Genomic DNA, 19,219 nt, shown 5'->3' on the forward strand with positions numbered 1-19,219 from the left:
TGGGGTGGCATTCTGTGGGCTTCTCCTCATTCGAGTTGTGATTTACTCAGTGAAGGAATGAGAGAGTAGCCCCTTGGGGGAAAAGTGAGGACCCATAGTGTATTGATGATGACTGCTGGAGGTGTCTGAGGGAGGAAGTGACTAACCTCTGGATCTGAGGTCCTTCCCTGAGTGCAATGCACGAGGATTGCAGAACTGTCTCAGGGTGACAGATTTCAAGGGGGAGCGTATACCGTTAGTTGCTACCTTCTCTGCCCTCTGCTCCTCAGATTGGAGGTGGCCTGTGGACAGGAGTATGGCTTTGTGGTCTGCTGCCCTTCAGACACACCAGAGAGGAGCAGCCCATCAGTGTGAGTCCGGTTGAATGATCCTGGGTGGGATGGTTTGGCTAGCATGGGGACTGTACCAGTCAAGTATAAATTAATGAATCTGAGAGTAGCCATTGTGGGAAAGGTGGAGGAAAGCTGTTGAATCGATGATGACATCCGGATCTGTATGAGTGAGGACTGTGAATACCTGCGGCATCTGAGATCCTTTGGTATCTCCCTCCAAGGGCAATTGCATCAACGTCTCCGTGTTCCTTGGGAATGTGGACTCATGTTCATTTGTTGCTATCTTCTCTGCCCTCTTCTTCATAGAATGGAGTTTACCTCTGGATCTGAGTTCTCCTACTTATTCAAATTCTGCTGTTATTAGTTATCTTTTTATATATCCGTTCAGAACAGTTAATTTGTTTGCTTCTAGGGTTCCTGTATGTTCATTCTGTTCGTGTAATTGAATCAAGAAGAGAATTATCAAATATAGGTACATTTAAATGAATAAGATTGCATGTTCTTCCATTATGAAAACATCTGGAGAGGTATGAAGTACTCAAAGGTCAAAGAGCAATCACTCCCACATGCTCTCTTTGGCTTAAGATGATCCTGAGAACATTGTCAAGATTGTAGTTCTGGCTCATTATTCAGTTTGGAATTATTCACTTATTAAGAATCAGTGAAATAAATGTCCTAAATGACAGAGTGGATGAGGGTGGTAATCTGGCCTCCATGGTGACTGTGTGCCTTTCATTACCATCCTTTGCTCTCTGTTGTTAGAAGGGCTGGTTGTAGGACTCCTCCTGGATCACTGCTGTTGGCCCAAGTTTGGAGCTTGTGGATCACGTGAGTCCTGACCTTCACTGCAGTCCTCATGTGAGTGGTCTGTTTAGCAGGACACATGGGTTGCTAAATGTATCTAATTTCATCCAAGTGGGTCACTTGTTTTAGTCAACTTTTTTTACTTTCTTTCTTTTCTTTTTTTTTTTTTTTTGCTGCTGCAACTGACATGCCCTACAAGAACAACTTAGAGGTGGAAAAGTTCATTTGGAGCTCACAGTTTCAGAGGTCTCAGTCCTTAGATGGCCAAATCCATTGCCCTGGGCCAAGGTGTGACATTATGGTGGGAGCAGCCAGTGGAGGAGGGAAGCTGCTCAGCTAGTGGAGGGGTCAGGAAGCAGCGTGGGAGTGAAGGGGATGGACAGGAAGCACAGCCCTTCCAAGTTGTCCCCCCCCTTGATTCCTCTCGTCCAACCATGACTACCTCCCGTCTCCTGAAATCATTCCCTCGTCCTACCACTCAGACTTGAATGAGTTGATTAGGTTTCAGCTTTTGTAATCTGATCATTTTACCTGTGACCATTTCTTAATTAATCCAGGAGTTTTGGGTAGACATCCCAAATCCAAATCATAACACCACTCGACTTCAGTCAAGGTTGTGGTAGAGACAGGAAGCATTCAATTGTTTATTAAGAACTTAGGGTAATCCATGAAACAGACACATCATTGTTACAATGATTCCATATATAGAATCATGGCTTTTTTTTGTATTTTTTAATGAACAGATATCAAATTATTGTCAGTGAATAATAAATCAATCAACAGACAGTATAGAAATGATGGGGAAAGAAGTACAAATCCAGAATTAATGATGACTATTGTTGACATGAATTGCAATTAATGAATAGGTGTTTTTGCAACTCTGAGGTCCACTACAGAAGAAATCTGGTTCATTCTTTTCTTGGGGTTGCATATTTTTATTTTATATTTAAAATTGCAACAATGTTAGAATCAAGAATTAACGTAAAAATAAAAAGAGAAAAATGGTAAAGTTCCATTGGTATGAAGTTTTCTATTGCTAATGCATATTAATGCTGAAGATAATATTAAATATAAATGAAAATTTTAATATCTGAGTGATTCTATATACTCTAGGAATAATAAGTTCTTCATATTTTATTGTTTATAGGCTTAAAGTAAGTAGTGAGTTAAAGACTGTCAATAGACAGTGTAGAAATGAATTGAGGGCCAGTTGTGGATTGATGATTACCACTAGTGGTTTATGTATCTGTAACTTTGAGGTCCATCTCAAAAGATAACAAGTCTATTCTGTCTTTCAAATGACCCTGTAGGCAGGTGTCAGAATACAGAATGTGTTTCTTTGGGGTATTGTGTTTATGCCATTAGTTTTACTTTCTTCATTGGGGTCATTTACTTTTATCATTGAGAATCAGTAAAGATGAATACATTTAGGCATTGTTCAATTTATCAAAATATGTGGTGAGACAAGAAATACTCTTGATTCATATTGAAGTCAGTGTAGCCTGACATACCTGTCACCTGCTTGGTGGAGTGGACAGTGTAAAACGTTGACAATGTTCAGTTTCTGGGTGGATCAGAAGTTTAACATTCTTCTTTTTTTCCTAATAGAAAATGAACTTCGTATACTCCACATTATTGCTCATTAAATGAGTAACTTGTGAAAGCCGAGCAGCAGGGATCCACGGGCAGAGGGCCTGAGCTTTGCTGCCATCTCTTCTGGGGCATTCCTCAGAATGGGCACCCTTGGCTGGTGTGAGTTCTCCTCGTTCACGCGCCCCTTGGTTGTGTCTGTGTGAGGAACTTGCAGACTACTGTGTGCAGGAGCCACGTGCTTGTCCCTGCTTAGGTTGTGTGTTCCTAGGTGTAAGGACAATATGAACGAGAGTGCACCGCCTTCGTGGTTAACATGGAACGGGTGTGAACATCGTGCTGAGGCACATGTGCCATGGGCAGAGGGTTGCAGTGATGGCATTCCTGTTTTGACAAGGAGTCCACACGTGTGGGTTGGTGGTATCAATGCTTTTCTTGAATTTTTGTGAATCACAGTGTTTAAGACGTACTAGTCTTTTATGCAGTGGCAACCAACGGAGAGACGCCAATCCTAGGTGAGTCGCGACTGTGGTGCAGCTCAGCCAGGCCTGGCCGTCCCTGCAGAACACCAAGGCTCACCGCAAAGCAACCGAGCTGCTTCCTCCTTTAGAATTGATGCCGCAGACGGGCGCCAGGGTCGCACAAAGAGCTCGGTTCACTCTTGTGGACACACATTTTTGTTCTAATGTTACAACTGAGTCAATGAAAAATCCAGTAACCCAATAAATGCTTTTGAGTCGGGGTCAGCACTGTCCAACTAGAAAAGCATTTTGTGAGGCAGGAGAACCTTTTTTGTATTGGAAGCACTGACTCCCATTAGGGCCTGGACACTGTAAGGCTCTAATATCTTTAGTGGAGGGTCAGGGCCCACGTTCCATGCTGGTGGCCCAGCTGACAATTGTCCATGCGAAGGAAGACACATTAAATGGCATCCCTGAGTGCCTGATAGACTGGCTAAGTGGAAGAATGCAAAGACCAGCGCAGATGACATCCCAGTCTTTTTTCCCTCAGCCTTTTTAAAAGACGGAGACGTCATCTGCACTGTGCTTTGCGCTCCGGAGAACGATCTGTGCGGTAACTATGGAGACCTGTGGGAGCAGTTCACAGTCATAGTTCTTCTCTTGGCGTCAGTGTTTTAAAAAAGTATAAAAAAAAAATATGATCATGGAAAGGAAACTTTGACCCCGGGATAAAAATTGGAGACAGGAAAAACACCATGCTGATGAATGCAGAGAGAAACACTAAGGCTTATTACCGAAAGAAGTGTTCGTCGCTCCGCGTGGTTATTACGTAAGAAGATGTTAGAGAGAGTCAAGGATCTGAAACTCTTGTGACTCTTAGGCAATTATTTTTACTGAGCTGATGAATTAGTCAATAAAAATACAGGTGAAGAAAGTGGTCACAGAGTCCGAAATGCCCTTGCGTTGGTGGCATGGGTGACGTGGGCCACGGGTTATTGCTATCTGGCGCTGAGATCAACACAGTAGAAATCAGGTCTACCCTGGGCTGGGAAAACCCTGTAGGTCCTGAGGCATTAGAGACCATCCGGATCTCATGCTGGAATGGCAGCTGCATGAATGTCACATCAAACACACCAACAACACACCGGGGTCACTCCTGGCAAGGAGTCCAAAACTGTTGATAAGTCAGTGTCAAGGCCATTGCTCTGGGTCCACTGCATGTTTCACCTTTGTTTCGTACCAGGAAAAGTACTCAAGTAAATACGAGATGGCTTGAATCACAGAGGTGGGACCCAGGCCTGGTGGGTAGGTGGGAGTCAGGATCTCACCTCTGCCGCCCTTGATCTGGTCAGAGCGGTCCTGGGGCCCACTGGACTGAGGGCTGGGGCTCAGCTCGGCTGCGAGCTCTGCGGTGTCTCAGGTGTGAGCAGTAGTCCCAGTTCCTGGCATGGCCTGGGCCTGGAAGGGGGTCCATGCCTCGTGAGCAAGTGGGCAGAGTGACTTAGGCTGCCTTGGCCCAGTGACTGGCAGCTTGGGTCAGGATGATGAATCCTGTTTCAGGAAGTTTAAGCTCAACATAAAATAAGTATGGTCTATTGTTCTGTTGGAAATGATCCTCTAGCCAGGGGTTCAAAACAGTCGCCGACCCAGCTCTTGTGATCTTGTGGCTCATGGCTGGTGATGAGATGAGGAGTGAGTCAGTGGCATGAAGAGCTCAAGAAGTAGGGATGACGGAGCAGAGCTGTGCCTGGGCCACCTCTAGCTCGTGGGGTGCAGCCGGCTGCTGTGCCACGCGGCCTCCCAGCAGCTGAGACCCCTGCGTTTGTTGTTGTTGTTAATCTCTCAGAAATGTGTGAGCTTTCAGTGTTTACATTCTGGTTATCTGTGGTCACCTGGCTATTTCATTACTAAACAGGAAAGCCATTTCTGTATGAGAGGCTGAACATTGCTTCCATGCTAACAGTCAGTGGTCAGCATTGGTCAGGAGTTGTTGGGCTCACCACCTCTGTTACCCAGACGCACTGTCCCTTGCACTTGAGTGACAGGCAGTGTACCTGGAGAGCCATTATCCCTGCGGTCCTGCCAGGGTGTGATGATCAGTTCGCTAGAAGGGAGAACGCAGGGGGGCCTTGGTGGAAGTGCCATGGGATAGATGTGATGGTTTAACTGGTTCCTGAGATGATGCTTCTCTCCAGAAAGAATTCTGGTTCTTATAAGATGGTAAGGAGAATGTAGACAGGCACGATATGGCTTATTTTCAGATTTCTGAGAGTTTAAACATTGTTGTCCTTCTTTAAAAGGAATGAAATAGGTGGCCCAACTATTTTATCAATAAATGGATAAATAAAGTAGGATACAGCATTATTCATGGCCTGAAATTGCTTTGAATCTTAGCATTTAAATTAATCCGATCCTGCACGTGTGAAGTCCAGAGATTCGAGGGGTTCTGAGGGTAGAGGTGTTGAGCATGAAGCCTGCTGTAGGTCACTCCCATTGTGGATTGAGATGGTGGATTCACATGCATCCATTTTAATGCAAAATTAATAACTGAGTAAATCTGGCCAAAAGGGGGTGCTTTTTTTGCCAATTATAAAAGGGATATGACCCAAGTTTAAGACTAACACCAACCTGCTTCCCTTGCCTCCATTAGAATATTAGAGTACAGCCGCACTCTAGGGGAGTCCATTCTCTCTAACTCATGCTCTCTCTACCCTACAACAGATCCTCACAGATGATGGTCTTGGCTGCCAAATCCCCAGTCAGCAGAGGGACCTAACAAGGAGTGCTCGGAGTTCTTGCCTTGGGTGGACGGCTTGCTCCTAGGTATTCCTTGAGTTGTGAAACAAATGTTTAAATGGCTCCATGTGTCCCAGGGATGAAAGCGTGTCACACCCAAGGGTTAGAATGGGGATGGCACCATCAGTACAACTGTGGAATTCGGCCATTTTGAATACCATCCTGGAACACTCAAGTTAATGAATAAATTAATCAATCAGGGATGATCCCTCTTTGGGTCAGGGTCATGTAGACAAAGGGAAATAATAATTAATGTTCTTACTCTGGGACAGTCGTGAGTTCAAATTTATTAACAGAAATGGAAATACATAATTTCACTAATTAATTAATACCTGATTACAAACAGCGAAGGAAATTGAGGGGAAAACATGGATCAATGGATCAAGTGTCCTTCCTCCCTTTTTTCTAATAGTTACCTGGACATAGAGAGGACTCTTTAAAATCAGAGAATAATGCATATTCATCCCCCTTTTTAATTTTTCCTTCTCTTTCTTTCTTTGTTCTCTTTGCCATTTGTTTTCCACTCTGCAGAATGCACACAACTCCAGTCAATGACCTTTCTGTAATGATGACGTCCTTTGTGGTTCAATGTGAGTAGTAGTTCAAGATTTTATCTTTTGGGTGGTGGTCTGTTTAGGGTTCTCGGTGTGTGACATAAAAGTGTGGGATAAAATCAGGACCATGTGAAGATCAGTGATGAGATCATGTCACAGTTGAGGCTCAGATGCATCCAAATCACTACATGGAAGCCCTTTTTTAAAAAGGTTCAAGATGGTCATCATGCCTGTGAGCTGATGGCTCAGGAGGCTAAGGCAGGAGGATCACAAGTTCAAGTCAGCCTGGACAATTTAGTAAGACCCTGTATCTAAATGAAAAGATCAAATGGAGTAGGATGCAGCTCCTGGGTTCAATCCCCACTATCAGGTGGGAAAAAAAAAATCAAAGAAGCCCTGTGCTCTTACCTTGGGTTGAGGGACAGTGCCCGAGGCCTGTAATGTTCCTAGTTCTTGATGTTGGGTGGGTGGTTCATTTAAGCATGTCCATGATATTATCAAATTGGATAACCGCCTGCATTAATTAATAAAATGAAGGCCCTTTCCTGAGTCAGAGATATAAATGTGGCATAAATCATTGTTAGTGATTAATCTCTGTGATGGGGCCTTGTGTTCACTAAATTGAGCCTGAATCTCAGATTTTCATTTGCTGGTGCCTCTTTATGTTCACAGGGTGCCTGTACCATGGCTGATTAAATTATCCTCCAGTCGTGAAGGTCTGTGCCTTTCCCTCTGGGTAAGGAGAATATCATACAATGTGAGTAATAAAGTTCTTGGTTTGAGTCATTAGTTCATGGTTTCCACTGTGTCATTATAAAAGATAATTAAATTTTAGGAGGCCACATATCGTCCTATGATAAGAATGGGTTATAAACCAAAATTAATCCAATTTAGCACAAGATGATGTACAAGGCGGAAAACACCCTCAGCTTTTCCATTAATTTTCCAAAATTTTAAATATCTTATTATTTAAACATCCCCTTCTTGATAAGAGCTGGCTGTTTCTCTCTTGGGACGTTGGAGGGTGGTCGTAGTAGGACAACATTGAGTTGTTGTTCACCTTCAGTGCAGTAGGGCATCATCTGGCTCAGCGATGTGAATGGGACGCATCTGAATAAAAATTATGATCGAACATTTTTTTGAGCAACTAATATCCATTGCCAAAAAAGAATTTGGGGATTGCCTTGGGAATGATTCATGGAATCTCATGGAGTTTTTGTTGTTGTTTTGTGGCGTGGGGGCTGGAACCCAGGGCCTCACACATGCCAGGCAAGTGCTCTACCACTGAGCCACATCCCCAGCCCGCCGCTTGGAGTTTGTGAGGGTTCATTGATATCATTTCTATATCATTAGTGAATAAATAAATGGATCAATAAGCAAACCTTTTCATGAGAAAAGAAAAAGAGGCCAAAACATGAGCCAATTTTGAGGATATATTATAAAGCAAAGGATATTATTAATTCAGTTCTGAAATACCATGGTCCTTTAAAAGGGGAAAAACAGGTCAACATGGTGGTTGCCCCTTCTTATAAGAAGCATCTAGATAGAGATGTTCAGCCATTGATGTTCTGCTCTTAGTTGGCTGAAGGTTCCTGGGTTTTTGATTTATTGTGAATAAAAAGGTTAAAATGAAACAAACAAATAATAAATAAATGGTTAACTCCATGAGGGGGAGGTGTGAACCAGTGACAAGGGAATTCCATTCCCTTTTGTATCTGATTTGTGTGCACACAGGTGGATACACCTCAGCTGTCTTACTCGTGATTTAAGAATCACGTGTGTCACCTATGTGACAAAGGACAATACAGATGGGGGTAAGTCATAGGTTTTTATTTTACTTCATCTTTTTATTATAGTCTATCGCTATTTATTCTTTTAAGAGAATAAGTGACTCCATGCAGTCACAGATTGAGAGCAGACCATGCCTAAGCCCTTGGAGAGAGCGTGTCCTAACCAACAGCGAGATCAGTTCACTTTGCTAAACAGAGACCCATGAGAAATAGGTGTAGATGACCTATTTAATAGGTTCTAGACTTAGCCAAAGATCTTGTTCTTGGTTGAATTGGGTTTTATTGTTCTACTAAAAGTTACAAATAGCCAAACAAGTCAAAATGCTAGCAAATACAGTGTCCACTTGGGTGACTGTGTCATGAAACAAGGTTTGTTCAGCAGGAGTCAAACTGTTCTACTGTCTTTAAGGAGTCCATGCAAAGACTTCGGTCAGTCACTTTTCCCTCTTATTGGCTGTAGATTCTTTGTTTTGAACTTATTTCCTAAAATGGGTAACTGACTAAATTAATAACCAGGAAAATTCATGTATGCAGAAAATTGAAATGACCAGGATTATTCCAATGATAAAATATTTTATGAAAAGAAACGTTATGATCAACTCAATATTACTTCTCTGAAATCCATTTAACCAGAAAGACTTAATCCATTATCTCTGTGTAATGGAAATAAGAGGCATGTGTCAAAATATTTGTGTTTTTTTTTCTCATATTCTGGTGGGTTCACAGAATTATCATTGTCATTAATATTATTTATTAAATCAGTCTAGGAAAAAGTAAATTAGAAGCAACCAAATAGGACTGGTGATTAAGATGTGTTTTGGAACAAGAATTATAATTATTGTGGCTCTGTACCTCCCACATCCGTGAAAGAAAGGTTCAGTCTTTTACATCTCTGTTTTAAGAGCATGTAGTAGATTGTCCCACTCTGCATGTACTCCTGAGATATTTTGGATATTTTCTTGGTATCTACATGGGTTATCTTTGTCTGTCTCAGGCACGTATTTTAGGGACTCGTTTGTTTGCAGGTGTGGGTAGGAGGCCCTGATACCCCCTAGATCCCCACTGGGGCAGCTGGTATCTGAGAGTGCTGTGACCGGGCCCTCTGCCCTTGCTCTGCTTTCATGCCTCACCTCCCATGCTGCAGGAGCTTGTTGAGAAATGGGCAGGTAAAAGATAAATGAGGAGGACTTTTGCCTGATGAGTCCTTGAAAATCAATGGAATCAATCAATGATGCAATGAAAGTGGGAAGGATTATGCAAATGAGCGCAGCAGCCTCAGTGAGCTGGGGACTAATGCCAGAAGTGAATGTCTGCATGGTGTGTGGGTGAGGGTGCCTGAGCGAGCAAGCCCACGTTAAGTGGGATGCTGAGGGAAGAGTGCAAGATGAGCAGGTCCGTAGGTCCAGATGGAAAACCAGTGCTCAGGAGCGTGGGCAACCCACAAGGCTGAGCCCCGAGGCTTCACCAGCAGGTGGATAAACGGAGGTGAGCCAGTAGCGAGGGAGTAGATGACCCAGCATGCCCGTGGGCAAATCAGGCAAGGAGGGGTGAGGTGGAGCATCCATGTGGGTGAATCCATCAATCAGTCAAGGATGAGTGAGTGAATGAAAAGCCAGTGGAAGAGAAAAATATGGAACATGTTAGCTGAGTCAAAGAATGAAATGATAAATCAGCACCTGAAGAGACCAATGGATGCATGGGTGAAGATAGAGTAGCTAATGAATACAAGAGGGGATCAGAGAGTAGGTGAGTCAGTGTGGAATCAGGGGCCCAGTCAGCCGCTTTGAGAATGAATGAATGAGTAGTGACCGAGCCAGCTGCCCTTGGAGGACGGATGCATGACCTCACTGCTCCTGCCTCCCCACAGGACTGCAAGGCACAGCCAAGCCCAGCTGCAGCAGGAACGTGGGGCAGGAGCACCCTGCTCCTCTGTCATGGGTGTCACTTTACATGTCATCACTAAACAGAAGTGCCTTGAGGGCCGGGAACTGGGTCAAATTCTTTCTGTATCCCCAAAGCCTGCCCAGCCCGGAGCCTGGTAGGCGCCCAGTAAATTACTGCTGAATGAATGAGCAAGGAACTAAAAATACACGTGCTTTTGTGGAACCAGCATGGCCTGGGTGCTGCTCTTGGGAGAAGCGTGTTGGGTATCAGAGACTCTGTGCACCCTCCCCTTCGAGTCTAGATTCCCCCTGGAGTCCAGCTTCTTGTGCCAGACAGTGCACAGAATACTGGCAGTTCTGACTGCTCTGGCCGTTGGCCCATCCTTGGGCAACACTGGCTTGGCATGGTGGATTGGAAGCCCTGGGTCTTCCCGAAAGCCGCCCTTGTCTCTGCCAAGACAGGAGATTGAAAATAACCCAGTCTTGTTTTTATGCCTGCTGAGAGTGGGCCCACTCCTGGCCCTTCCAAGCCAACCAGATTCTTTCTTGTTTCCGATGGTAGGCTAAACGCAAGGCCCCTCTTGACCTCAGCTTTGTCTGTGGGAGGGGGCAATGGTGCCAACGTGACTGGCTTGTGGTTTTTAACAAGAGCTTCTTATAAGGGTCCTTGAATGTCCTAATATGTGTCATGTACATATCATGGTACCTGGGAGGAAAAGGATGCCTTGGAAGTGTCACATGCCACTCTTGTTCTGCACTCCTGTCATCATCCTTGGTGATGTCAGCTGTGCTGATTTAAAAGCTCCCAGACAGATATGACACCTGCCTTTTCCTGTTCCAGGAGACGGGAGGGTTCAAATAGCTCTAGGAAGAATGTCAGTTGGGGCAGGCCAGGCCAGGCCAGTCCACGCACCGCTAAGGCCACGAAACACGTCCTTCTACCAGGGAGCAGACAGATGGAGGTGAGCTGCACCACTTTCTCTCTCCTGGGGCTCAGCCCAAGACCCACTTCCTTCCTTTGGCCCTTCCAATGTCCAGTACCACCACGTGCCTCACACTGACCATTCCTCTTCCTCCCCTGCTGGGAGCTCCTGGCCCTGGACTCCACCTGGTCTTACACTTCTCCTCGGGACTTGGTGGTCAGTGCTCGGTGTCCGGTGTGGGATCAGCCGACTCCTTTGTGAGGGTTTGATTTGGACTCAAACCATTGGCCTTCCTGCTTCAGACCAAACCAGGTAGGGTCCCCTTCCTAATTTTGGACATCTGAGACGGACTCTTCCAGTTTGGCTATTTTCCATTTGGTGAACTTTAGCCCCCCATGAGACAAGGTCAGGCATATTTGTGGCAGGAGGGTTCTCTCAGTGCTGAGGTTGGGCTGCAACATCAGCCCTGAGGATTTGGGGCTGGATCTGGGATTCGCTTGGTAAACATGTGCAGGTATAGAGAGCCTGAGTTAGGTTCCCACCACTTCCCAGAATTCCCTGGATAAATGAAGCCTGCCAGCCTCCCAGTGTTTGACAACTTTGAGTCAATTCTAGATTTCTGCTCCTTCCTGCTCAGCCTTGCTCTGCGCTGACAAAGTCACTCCCTCTGGAACATTCACAGTGTCTTGCCCTCTCTTAACTCCTGTGTCCCTTTATGAAGTCCCTCCTCTCTTCCTCATCCATCCCTCTCCATATCCCTAGTGGAGCCTGTGGACGTTATTAGTTATGAGCTACCAATTCTTCCCAGAGGGCTATGTGCTTCTTGAGAACAGGATCTTTCTGCATCCTTAGAGCCTAAGAGAGGGTCTAGGCATCAGGCAATGTTTGATGAATTAACCATTCATGCATTCCTTCATGGATTCAAAAAATATTGGGTCTTTTCTTTGCCAGAGGCTGTGCAAAAATAGCAAGAAATAAGACAGATGCCACCTATGCCTTTGCAGAGCTCCAAGTCTTGGGTGGGAATTAGATTTCAAGTAAATATTCAGGGCAAGATTATTCAATTACACTTGTGATAAGTGCTGAGAGGCCAGGTTGGTGGGGGCCTGCTTAGTGTGGCCAACGGGGCTGGCCTTGACCTGCACATGTCCCCTCTGCTTCTGTCTACCTAGTTTTGAGGAAGAATTGAAAGGACAAGATTATAGCCTTGGCTGGTGCTTGCTGGGGGCTTTGGTTCCTCGGGGTCAGGTAAGTGGGCTCTTTGCCCACTGTGGAGGAGACAGACGGGATGGATTTGGGGGTTCCTGTTGGTCATTGCCCTGGCAGCTGCGGAGCACACACTGCCCTTCACTGGAGCACCCTGCATATCAGTGAAGTCTCTGCTGAGTGTTTGGGCTTCTCCGGTCTCTGGTGAGCCTTCAAGTGCTTCTCTTAGATGCCTTCCTAGGTGACACACTGGGGTAGAAGGGACTAGGAGTTGACATTTCCTTTTCATTCTGAGCTTCTCTGAGTATTGCCAAGAAGGAGCTTGGTTGCTAATGGCATTTTAGTGGCCTCCAGCCTCCGGCTGCATCCTCCCTGGTGTCCCCCAATTCTGCCTCCACTGTTTAGTGTCCACCAAAGCACCCCTCCACCCCTTGAGCATCTCCTGTGAGCCCGTGGGCCATTCTTCTCATCTGCTCTCTGCCACCTCTGCCACCACTGTGCCAGGTCAAGCTTGTCTTGGGTGGATGTCAACCTTTGAATTGGCCTTCCTGCCCCATTCCAGCATGGCCTCCTGGAACGCACACCCAAGTGCCCCGAGCTCCCTAGAGCCCTCTCCCAGCTCCCCCAGGCCCCAGGAGAAAGCCCAGCTCCTTGGCCTCATCCCGAGGCTCTTCATGGCCAGTGCTCCAGCCTCTCTCCACTCCACCCTCTGGCCTTGGGGTTCCCGCAGAGCTCCTCTAGCCCCGTCTTGCAGTGCTGGGACCTTTCCTCTCCCTCCCCAAGGTGGGATAAGTGTACACTCTTACTCAGTCATGCCCTTGGCTCCCTGGCTGAGGGTGCCCTGAGCCCCAACTGCAGGGCAGAACCTGGTAGTGAGGGGTGGACAGAGGTGAGTGTTGGGGAGAAGGAGAGCGAGTGCACCTAGGAATGACGCAAAGCCTCCCTGGGGACAAGTGACATCCCTGGCAGGGGCCTGAGAGCCTAGCATGGGGGCAGCAGCACCTCCTCATGGCGAGGCCTGTCCCCTCCTTCCACCAGCTCCACTTTGCCTTCCGTCTGTGACTCATTAAGAGACGTGTAACCGTAATCCTTGGAATCGCCCGGGATGGGGCATGTTTCCACTCAGTGGCATGAACATGGGGATTTTGTTCCCTTCTTAAGTAAATCTCGCTCCCAGGGGTCTGGACAGGATGTGGGCAATCGGACTAGGGCTGGAAACCTGACATTTTGCAAAAGGCCTCTTTCAAAATTTGAAACTCTGTGGACCCCAGCCAGGGCTGAGTCTGGCTTGTGGGGTCCCTGGGGCCTCCTCTTGGAGAAGGGATGGGGGAGCCAAGGCAAACCCCAGCCGTGACTGGGGAGCAGCCCTTCACGGGGCAGAGTTCCAGCTTCGGTTTTGCTGTCTGATGGAACTGGAGTGTGCTCAGGCCCTTATTTGCTCCCCTTTCAGACTTTTGGCCAAAGCCACAAGTCCTCCTCAAGCCAGTGGGGGTTGGAGGAGTGAGTGACAGCAGATGGGACTTTGTTCCAGGAGAGGAGAGGGTGCTCAGGGCTGCCATGCCCCTAGGAGCAGCACTGGGTGGTACTGAGCATGAGACCCTGGTGGCCTTGACAGAGAATAGGAAGAAAGACACCATGAGATGATGTGAGATGTGCACCAGGTGGAGCACAGCGTTCTCCCTTTAGGCTTGGTGCTGTCTCTAGGAGGGGACACCAATTCCTCCTTCTACAGACAGGACATTGAGGCCTGGGGATGGCAGTGCTGACTCAGTGTGCTCTGCTCCTGCAGGTGTCCTGGCTTTGCAGGGGCCACCTGCTACAGAGCAGCTGAGGCCGGAGCTGAGGGCCACAGAAGAGCCTGGAGGGGTGCACAGGTGAGACGTCCCTGGCCCAGCTTTAAGCATTTGTGCCCTGAAGACAGGCGGTCCCGCTGACTTTAGTGAGTGGACACTGCCCTGTCTCCTATTCTCTTTGCTTTCCCAGGGCAGATAGCGTGCATCCGGGGACATGTGGTCAGAAGGCTCAGCTGCAAAGGGAGTCCATTTCATTCTTACTCCGTAAGTCTCCATAGGCTGTGGGCTTCCTTCCACAGTGAGGCCTGTGTGGGGCTCCTGCCCCTGGGGTGCATGCCCCAGTTCCAGGGCCACTATGCAGGTAGAAGACAGGGTTTGCTCCTGTCTGATGTGGAGTTTCTGTCCCTGACACCTTCTACCCTCAAAGGCCCCATTTGCCCTCTTCTGAAGGCCTGTCCTCCATGACTTTGATGAGGGGAGAGATTTTCTTCTTCTCTTCATTTGAGTCCCGACTTCTCAGGCTAGCCTCAGAGTCCCTGGGCTATAAAGGTACAAGAGATGATGACAGGAACCCTTCCCTCGCCGTCTCAGCCTCTCTCTGCTGGACTCGTGTCCCACCTTCCTGCTCCTTGGCCCTCCAGGTCCGCCCCAATCCTCAGTCGCCATTTTGGAGCAGTTGGCAATATTGTATTTTCCCTAGGGCTCAGGGCTTCTCCGACCAGCTTGTGTTTTTGCCACATGATAAAATAAAGGCAGCTTGCTCCCTTGGCAGGGCCACACCCTTCCCCAGCTGATGTTCCTGGTGTCATCTGTGGCTGATGACCCTGGCCAGCCCCCTAGTAGCAAGGGCTGTGGGTAGCCACCTAGAGAGCACAAGAGCAGGTGTGGCCACATGTTCCTGCCACAGTCTCCCCACTTAGCTGTTCCTCATCCCTAGTGCCCACCCCGGCCTACTCACAGGGAGCCACCTCTCCTACAACTTCCCTGCAGCTGGCTGAGTGGATGGGTGTGGCCATGTTTGCCCCCTCACAACCCCGCTTCCAGAGAAGGACACTAGGGTGGAGTGAGCCTAGGGAACCCAGCCATGCCTCCATGTCCAGGGGATGTCCCATGTCCCCTCAGCTGTGCCCTGTGCCCATCACCTTGCCTGGGATGCCTGGGTGGGGAGTTTGGAGCACAAGGGGGCTGGTGCCTCAGTTCTGGGCCAAGGCCTGTCTCTGGACAAGTTTTAGCTTGATAGACCGCGGCATGTGTTCATGGTTCGCTCATCAGGACGAGAGCATAACAGACGCTCCGGGCCAGCTTTGCCATGTGGTGACCTTTCCTAAGGCCCCGCAGCAAAGCATCTGGAAAACTCCCTCCTGCTGACAGTGGCCCCAGCAGCAGGGTCCTGCAGGCACAGGATACAGGTGCTGCATTAGCTGCAGCGTTCTGGTCAGGGCCCTGCCTGGCAGGACCCCCTCCTCTTTCCCTCGTGTGATGCAGGGGCTTCCCTCGGCCTGTCCGGGCATGTCCCACCTAAGAACCTTGCCTTTGGTGCCTACTTGTCCCCAGACACCTGCTCCTGTGACCTCTGGGAGAGCTCAGAGGGGTGAGCACTGGTCACTGATGGCAGCCTCTTTCCTCCACAGCAAGGAGAGTGCTGGGCTGAGCTCAGTGCCAGACTACCCTGATCCAAATGAGAGTGGCTACACCAAAGGACCACTGCCCAGCCCAGGACTGGAGCACAGCCTGGGGTACCTCGAGCCTGGGGGAGTGCCGACCGGACCAGGGAGCAGGCCCTGTGGATGTAAGTCACAGTGGGTGTCCTCACAGTTGTGCTCAGAATCCTTAGAAGGGCAAAAGAAGGTGACAGAAGAGGCACTTGCAGACCAAGCTGATGGGTGTCCTGGATAAGACCAATGGGTTCAGTTCTAGGTGCCTTTGAGTTCTCGGGCAGTAGCAGGGATAGTGGTCATAATGATAGCATCCCCTCAACTGCGCTGATCACGAGTGCAGTGGTCTGCTCAGCCAAACCCAAGTCGCCCCCCGCACCTCCTTCTTCTCCTGGGCCATCCAAGTCCACTGAGCCTCTCTTCATCCCTCCTTGCCTCCCCTCAGCTGACACCTTGAAGTCAGGGCTCATTTGACAGCAGCTCTTTCCTCCTGCTGCCTCCTGTGTCTGCCCCACAGGGAGCCTGCTGCCCGCCCAGCCCCTCCGACTCCTCCCCACTGCTGTCCCCTTCGCTCCTGCCTCCCTGAGGTTCTTACAGCTGCCCAGTGCACACCTCCTGTCACTGCTCACTCTCAAGATCCCTCAGCTCCACCCACTCAGGTGACACTTGTACCTCATGTTTGATAAGAGTCCCCAGAGGGCAGGTGCTGGCTGGGTCCACTCCCCGGGCCCCCCAACCCCAGTGAACGTTTGCAAGTTCCCCTGACCCCACAGCTGCCTGCTTGTACAGGTTGGGTCTTGACTTTCCTTCTTGCCTTGGAAGGTCCTCCAGCATGGAGCCCCTGGAGATGTGGCCGCGAGCCGCTGGCTTCCCAGAGGATGACGGCCATGGGTGTAGTAGCACCTCTACAGGGTGAGCTGTGCTTTTCCTGGCTCTTCTCTGCATGCTGTGTGCCTGTGGCAAGGGCCAGTCGAGGACATGCGGAGACTGCAGTGGTCATAGAATAGCTTTACGCAGGGCCAGAGTGTGTGTGAATGCCTCCGAGAGGGGCCACGATCCATGCGCCTCTCCCGGAGCCTTAGTGCGCAGAGGCTGGGCCATTTCTGGCAGCTGCTTCTCCAAGTAGAGGCCAGGGCTGGCCAGAGAAGTCCCTCATCTCTGGTCCCTCCAAGGGGTGGAGGCTCTGCTTCCTTGCAGTGTCCTTTCAAACAGCTTGAGTTGGGGCTCAAGGTCACCTTCTCACCTGTGCCCGAGTCTCCAATTATGCAGACAACTGCACTCTGTTAGCTGATTACATCACAGAGAACACAAAACACAGGAGCATTGAGTTTTTCTCATCAAAGACCCTAAAGCAATTAGGGTCACATACAATAATGATTTTAAATAATATATATATTTTTTCTGATTACAAAAAAAAAATACGTATTTCTTGCAAAAGCTTATAAAATATTGAGAAGAGCAGTTGGAAGAATGAGAATCTTCTTGGTCCCACTACTCAAAGACAACCACTGCCAACATTTGGTGACCAGCCTCTGTTTTCTTGTTTACTTCTGAAAATTAGGAGTGTGTGTGTGTGTGTGTGTGTGTGTGTGTGTGTGTGTGATTGAACTCATCACTGTTATCCTGTTTCTTTACCTAACTATACTACTAAGTGGTTTCCTGTTCTGTGTTCCTTAATGGTTACAGAGCCTTCTAGCTACTGACTGTATCACAGTCAGCTTCGTGGGTTTGCTTTTGTTGGTATTAGGATGCACTTAAAATCCAAATTCTGCAGTTCAAGGTGGGCTTCTGTGTTCACCCTCATATCTCTGGTTCATTCCCCGCAGTTCATTCTGAAAGCCCAGCAGCACGAGTGCCTTGTGGCCAATCTGCCCCCACCCTAACTTCGTGGCCACGTGTGTTCTAGAGTCAGCTTGAGCAGCACCCACTTCTCTGGGGATTGCCAAAGTCTGTGCCTTTGCAGGTCTGATGTGGGACTTCTCTTTCTTGGTCTGAGCTCCTTCTGCACCTGTGTCTGAAGAACTCCCTACTTCTTCTTTGCTTATTGTATCTGAATTGCCAGCTCAGGCTTTGCACTTCTCGTTTCTCACTTAGTTTTTGCTTTTGTCAAAGTTATGCATACGCCTCGTTTTAAGAGTCAGATAGTTCTGTGCAATTGTCACAGAAGCATCCGCCCTCCCACCTTCCCGGCTCCACCCAGGTTTTCCGCACTGTAGCGGCAGCTTACAATTCCCTAGCTGATTCTTTTGACATTTACATCCATAATTCTAAGTAATATTCTTATTTTTCTACTTCATGATTTTCTTTTCTTATTTTTCTTAAAAGCTTAGCCATTTGTCTTGACTTAAAAAAAAAAAAAAGCTCAGGCATTGTCTTGACTTTTCTCAGAAAACAAGACTTTGACGATTTTGCATATGCCCTTGGCTTCACCCCAGTGCCTTCCTCTATGTATCAACCTCTCCATATATTTATGGTTTGATCAATATTCGGAGTTTACATTGTTGTAAGAATGTAAACACTCTTGAATGCTGAATGAAGTAGCAATGTGAGTATTTTCTTCTTCACAATTTTTCCCCCCTGGAGTTAATACTCACCCTGTATGTAGGTGTGTATGTGTTCTTTTCTCTTTGATGTGTTGGGTTTTTTTTGGGGGGGGGGTTGTTTTTTTTCTTGAATAGAGCTCAGGTTTATTACAAGCCTATTCATATATTCAATTGCATTTTTTTTATCCAACTTAAATATGTGGAAAAAATCTTTTTGAAGATATTTCTTCCTGCATCCTTCTTGCCTGTTGTGCTATGGGTCAGTGGACGTTGAGGTATCCTGGCGCCATCTTGGGGAGTCCTTTGATCCTCTCTCCTTGGTTGGATCCCTGATTTCATAGATCCCACGTTATCATTCTTCTCGGGGTGATCTCCATGTTATCATTCTTCTCTTTGTTTTACTAGAGTGTACCCCCTGCAGTTTCTGGAGAAAAGTTCATGGGAGATAATTTTTAGAGACCTTTCACATATGAATAGGAAATGTCCACACTGACATTCATAATTTGGCTGGGTATAAAATTCTAAGTTGGAAACCTTTTTGATATTCCTTCTCAGATCTTGAAATCATAAATTATGGTCTTCTAGCTTCTAGGGGTATTGAGAGGGGGCCAAAGCCTTTGTGATTCCTCAACCTTTCTGAATGTGTAGGGTTTTCTTGTCTCCCATCATTTCCAGTTTTCACATTTGTGTCTCAATGTGGATCTATGTTCATCCATTTTTCCAGGCCATTTTTTATGAGATGAGGCCAGGCCAACATCTGCCTGCAGTCCACCAGCTGCACTGGAAATTGGGTTCCTTCTTTATTGGTGTGTTTATCTTTTTACATTTTGTGTGTTTTAATTAGTGCATTACAATTACACTCAGTGGGCTCACGGGGATGTATTCAGCT

The 19,219-nt window shown here is 47.5% G+C and overlaps 1 long non-coding RNA gene and 1 other non-coding gene across 4 annotated transcripts; both read left to right on the forward strand.

Moving 5' to 3' along the window:
* Window positions 1-347: 347 nt before the first annotated feature.
* On the forward strand, window positions 348-18,686 carry LOC125615371. Of its 3 annotated transcripts, none has more exons than XR_007346017.1 (6): window positions 348-6,010; window positions 6,515-6,573; window positions 7,210-8,351; window positions 11,052-14,396; window positions 15,764-15,921; window positions 16,610-18,686. It is a non-coding gene; the product is annotated as an uncharacterized LOC125615371 (long non-coding RNA). The 3 variants fall into 3 exon arrangements; XR_007346016.1 differs by having other exon boundaries at window positions 7,210-7,294; window positions 8,272-14,396; XR_007346015.1 differs by having other exon boundaries at window positions 7,210-14,396.
* Window positions 1,956-2,027, forward strand: LOC125615405. The gene has a single exon (XR_007346065.1). It is a non-coding gene; the product is annotated as a small nucleolar RNA SNORD113/SNORD114 family (small nucleolar RNA).
* Window positions 18,687-19,219: the final 533 nt, after the last annotated feature.

This window comes from Marmota marmota, unplaced genomic scaffold, assembly GCF_001458135.2.
Source record: "Marmota marmota marmota unplaced genomic scaffold, marMar, whole genome shotgun sequence".
Lineage (NCBI taxonomy): Eukaryota > Metazoa > Chordata > Mammalia > Rodentia > Sciuridae > Marmota > Marmota marmota.